The 6,063-nt window shown below is 31.1% G+C and overlaps 1 long non-coding RNA gene across 1 annotated transcript; it reads left to right on the top strand.

Annotated features, from left to right (window-relative positions):
- The first annotated feature begins 3,392 nt into the window (after positions 1–3,392).
- Positions 3,393–4,917, top strand: LOC136074871 (uncharacterized). The gene is made up of 5 exons (XR_010635519.1): positions 3,393–3,530; positions 3,628–3,865; positions 4,093–4,154; positions 4,256–4,658; positions 4,822–4,917. It is a non-coding gene; the product is annotated as an uncharacterized LOC136074871 (long non-coding RNA).
- The last annotated feature ends 1,146 nt before the right edge of the window (positions 4,918–6,063 follow it).

The following is a 6,063-nucleotide window of genomic DNA, read 5'->3' as shown; positions in this document are numbered from 1 at the left end:
AAAAAATTTCTTTATTGTAGTAACGTTAATCCAGAATTTTAAAGTATTAAATATTTGTAGAAAAATTTAATTTACTTGGTGTATGTGTGTGTATGTGTGTGTGTGTGTGTGTGTGTGTGTGTGTGTGTGTGTGTGTGTGTGTGTGTGTGTGTGTGTGCATTGAGGTGTGTTTTTTCATTATTTTTACTATTTTAAGGTAAGGCAGACTAAATCTTAGGTGATCATATAATAAAAACTTAGTGGTTTTGTAAAAATATTAACTTTTAGCATATTAGTCTATTTGAGTAAAATTTAACTGGCTTTTCACCCATATATGACATTAGGCCCGCCCCTACTCTTTATGACGCCTGAGGTCAAAGTTTCACTTGCGCCCTATTATAGCCAATTAAATCAAAAAAGTTTGATTACTATTACATACGCAAAAGGAACTTATTATTTACTATGTTATTTAACACGATTTAAACATTGTAAAACACCAAACAAATATGCAAAAGACCCATCGCTCGCTGGTTTGGCAGTACTTCCTGAAGGAATACAGGGGAGATAAGGCCTATGGTGTGTGCAATATCTGCAAGAAGGACCTAAAAATGAACCCTGTGTCAACATCGACCCTGAGTGGTCACCTGCGATCCAACCATAAGGATGAGTACATCGAAATGTGTCAGAATCAAAAGGTACAAGATGAGACAGAAGCTGCCAAGGAGGACAAAGTTGAAGAGGCGGAAGATGAATTGGAAACAGTTGGCACTGGTAACTTAGTTAAATAATGGATGTTACGATGCAATGTAGCGAAGTTATACAACTTCATGTCAAATTTATATTATTTTTTATTGATGTAAACAACTGTATCCAAATTTAATTAAATGTTAGCAAATGTATACAAAGAATCTGTGCTATCCAACACAGAGCACCACTTAACGTTGTGGTGACAAGATTTACCTTGCAACTGACAATTAGCCTTTCTCCATGCGTGACTCTATCCCGTTTCAAAGACTGCATTCCCACTTTGACTCGATGTTTAATGTTAAAAGGGGTGCCTGCATGGCTCGCTTCAAGTTACATCTCTTTAGGAATCTGAAGATTGCCATGAAGGGCATGTTTGACAAGAATCTTCCTCATTGCGACCGAGTTGCAATCAGCACTGAGATCTAGACCTAACGCAACAACGATCCATTCATGGCGGAGACTCTTCATTACATCACCAAGGAGTTTGTTCTACAAAAGGTAACTATTGGAGGTAACTATACACAGTTCATAAATACAGGTTTTAGGTATAAAATGATATGACCCCAGAAGTTTCAATGGATTTAGGTCTCTAATATCATACATTATGAGGATCTGACTTTAAAAAAATCCAATGTGTAGCCCTTTTTGAGAAACTTCATTTTGAAAATTTGCAAAAATTTCATAATATTTTTATAAGATTTTTAATAGTTTAACTTCTTTAATTAATATTTAAATCAACAATATGGTTGATGATACAATGTTTATTATTATTATTTGTCAAATATAACAAGACAACGACATTTTAGTTAAAAACCCAAAAAATTAGATCTGATTGCCGTTCTATATCAATATTTGTAGCTATATTGCATAACTAGTCATATATATATATTTATATATATATATATATATATATATATATATATATATATATATATATATATATATATACATATATATATATATATATATATATATACATATATATATATATATATATATATATATATATATATATATATATATATATATATATATATATATACATATATATATATATATATATATATATATATATATATATATATATATATATACTTATATATATATAGATATATATGTATACATATATATATATATATATATATATGTATATATATATATATATTTATATGTATATATATATATATATATATATATATATATATATATATATATATATATATATATATATATATATATATATATATATATATATATATATAAATGTATATATGTTAACATAATGATTCTGCTATTGCAGTCGTAGTATTTTTTATGTATTCTCGTTTTTATTATTTACATATATCTATATTTCAATGGATTACAATAAAATAGTATTTTTTATAAACACTTATTCAAGTTTTTACTGTCTTCTTATGCTCATTTTCGAAACTTAGATATGTAGCAAGATATATACTTATATGTCTTAAATAGATAATCTGCAAAAATAAAAAAACAAAATCTACAAAACTAGTTTAAAGAACCAAAAGGTTATGCCACGCCTACTCTTTAAAAAGAATGAGTATAAGAGAAGTCACGAGGACAATCAGAGAATGGTTTGTGCTTGCTGCCACCTGAAAGATTTAAATTGTATACCGATAAACCTGACACTTGAGAAATTGATCAAAGAACATATCAATCCCAACTATTCAAGACATGTGTTTGAGTATCCAACAGGTAAAACTTACATTAAAACTTTAAATATAATAGGTTAAGTATTGTAATCAATTTAATATTGTGCTTTGACAGTTTTTTTGACAATTTAATATGTATTGAACGAAATATTATTTTAAAAGAAAACTTGTCTTACAGCTCCCTCACAACAATGTTCTTTGTTAAAAACAGATGTTATTTTTGAATTCATAACTTTATTTTTATTATAAGGAATTTGTTCATTATGCAAATCATACATGTACAAGCTGGCTTCCAATAATCCTATTCCAATAAATGTTACTGAAAACTGGACGCAAGCGGATCTAATGCTTTTTAAGTCTGGAAGAGACTGCGTCATACAGTGTACAGTCTGTTCTATGGATCATAGGGTGCTAGAGAAAACTAAAGCTAGAATTGAAAAGTCAAAGTCAGAAAAACCTCTTATTTTATGTCCTAACTGCTTTTGTAACTTTGGTAAAGGTTTACCCCACAAAAGTTCTCCTGGGCAGGAGAAGGTAAATATTTCAAGCCACCTAAGTAGCAGATCATCAAAGGTACAACAGCAAGTTACTTCAACTCTGCTTAAAAACATCTATACAGCTTCACTGACAAACCTTGGAGAAGAGATCATTATTTCAACAGGTTAGGTTTCCTATCTAATATACCATAAATAATATATGAAATAACAATTTTCATACATTCAGCATCAGCTCTTTTTCAAATATGTAAGAGCAGTTATTAAATTTTATTACAGGAGGACCATTATTTTCTGTAAAAAAAAAAGAAAGTAAAATTTGAAAAGATCCAGCCTCTAATAAACAAACTAAGACTTAGTCAGTATATGAATAAGCAGATGTTGCAGGGGCTTCGAAAATGCGGTATTAAATTTGAATCATTGATGGAGGCAAAACTAGACGAGAGGAGCAAGATCCTTTCATATTTTTATGCTGTTAAGACAATTCAATCTGAAGAGGAGATAAACGATAAACTTACAAAGGTAGTTTCAAGAGACCTTGCTTATATTAAAGACCTTACAGAGTTTCTCAGCTTTGTCATGGATTTCAGAGCGCAAAACTACTAATGCACCTTTGTCAGAGTTGGAATTAATTCAGGTAACCAAAGTTAAAAGTTAGGGATATGGAATAAAGTTTAGCATTTTTTTAATATAATATTTAGTAAAATGTTCAATCAATTTCATGTTCAATTTAGGTGGAGATTCATTGAAAGTAATCTGTAACATATTCGAGCCTAAAAAGTGAGAGAGGACGACATGGGGGACAGAGGAACATACTCTGAGATTAATGGTTCTGTCGCTCTTGCATATGCAGATAACTTACAAGAGACCCATGATAACTTATTGCAGATTGTCGAGAGCATAAATCTGCATGAATGCAAATATTCTCCGGCATCAGATATGAAACTCATCTGTATATTGTTGGGAATTTCGGTAATATATGTATTATAATCCAAATTTATATATTTTTTACATTACTTGAACACATATATGTGTTCAAGCAGTGTATTAAGTAGTACTTCAAGTGCATGTACTACTTGATAAAATGTAAAGCATAAACCTTATAAAAATTATTCTAGGCACAGGAAAACATTCCTGTGCCTGGTGTGAAGGTACATCAAGTATTGCTGCTGGAGATCTTAGAACTTTGAGATCCTTAGATGATTGGTATATACTATATTGCGAGGCTGGATCGCCACACAAAAGGATGCAGGACTTCAAGGTAATGTTAATAATATACATTAAAGATAACGCTTTGCCTTAAAAAGTTCTGTATTTTATCAGACTTTAATAAATATTATTTTTACATAAAATATTGTGAAGCCATGCTTGATCAAGGAGACATCCAGGGACAAGATAAATCCAAGTTGGTGTTAGATGTTATACCTTTGCCAGAACTTCACATACTGATGGGCCTTGTAAATCAAATATCATCATTCCTAACCAAATTGTGGCCCGAGTTTGAGATGTGGGTTTCAAGCTTGGGATGTTAAAGAAAAAGATATCATGGTGGAACTTTTGAAGGAAATACTTCAAAACGGATCCTAGAACAGTGCGATGAGTTAGAAAATATTTTGCCTGTAGAGCTACTACCTCTATTAAAACCCCTTCGAAAGTTCCGCGGGTAGTCCACGGAACATTTGGAAACAGTTTGGATCCCAATTACGAAGAAGACATTCACGTATTTACGCAATCTTACGTGGTTACCCAAGAATACTGTAAGGAGGTAGAATATAAGATAGACTTTTTTGCTTTTAATAATATTGTCTGCGCCAGTACATGGGTATTTCACTATAATTTATGTTATACTATAGTATATACTTTTTTGATAAAGATATCATTACAATAAACAGCATTATTTAAAAAAATTGATTGATGTTTTATTGTAGTATCTTCAAAAAGATTTAACTGTTACTCGGAAAGTACATGTTATTACAGCACACTTAGAAGAATTTATCTCCAGATCCGGGCATTCTCTTGGAAGATATGCAGAGCAGGCTTCTAAATCAGCTCATGCTAAAACGAAGCCTGTTATCAACAGATTCGATGTTTCCTAAATGAACATTAACATCTGACAAGAAGCAAGAGAATTGCAGAGGTGTTTAGTAGTAATAACCTGTAATCAAAGAACCTGGTCAAAGTTTTAATATATTATTAAAGGATATATTTTCATTGCTTTTTTAACTAAAGTTTTTTAGTCTTGTTATATTTAACAAAAAATAATAATAAACATTGTATCATCAACCTAATTGTTGATTTAAATACTAATTAAAGAAGTTAAACCATTAAAAATCTTATGAAAATATAATGACATTTTTGCAAATTTTCAAACCAAATTTTCTCAAAAAGGGCCACACATTGGATTTTTTTAAAGTCAGATCCTCATAATGTATGATATTAGAAACCTAAATTCATTGAAACTTCTGGGGTCATATCATTTTATACCTAAAACCTATATTTGTGAACTGTGTATACTTCTTTTTAAGTAGATACAAATACAAAGTTTTACAACTTAATGTCAAATTTTTACAAATAATTTTTAATTCTAAACAAAGTTTTCAAAGAGCTTACAATTTTATGCAAAGTTTTTTGCGAATTTTTATTTTAGTTTTTGTTTCAGTACCCTACAAAAAGATTACTGCCCTGGTGCTACCAGATGGAACTCTGTCCTGATGAGGATCCTAAACATCGACCATCTCCGAAGTGTGCTGTGTGCTCTCCAGGCTGAAAAAAAGGAATAGACCACACCCATTCCTACGGATGAACAATTTCAGCTGGTTGCAACCATTCTGCCTCCCCTGACCACATCCAAAAACCACTGAGAAGTTGGTCTTCATCAACGAGAACTTCGATCTGTTAAACTCCTTTGTACCAGTTTAGGAATACCGCTCCATGGAAGAGCAAGTGGCAGCTAGACCTGCTCCAGACAGAGATCAAAATGATGACGATGATAATGATGACTCAGACTAGGATGATGATGATACCGCCACATTAAAAATGAGATCTCTAGTATTGTTGAACTAGAAAGGCGAGACAGATATCATTTTGACTCCCAAGGCCAGGAACTAGCACAAAAAAATGAGAATGAAAGACTGGAAGCGGACAACTAAATATTCTTTACTAGAGTAGCA

Source organism: Hydra vulgaris, chromosome 01, assembly GCF_038396675.1.
Source record: "Hydra vulgaris chromosome 01, alternate assembly HydraT2T_AEP".
Lineage (NCBI taxonomy): Eukaryota > Metazoa > Cnidaria > Hydrozoa > Anthoathecata > Hydridae > Hydra > Hydra vulgaris.
The sequence above is the reverse complement of the archived record's forward strand: the minus strand, read 5'-3'. Positions and strand labels throughout refer to the sequence as shown.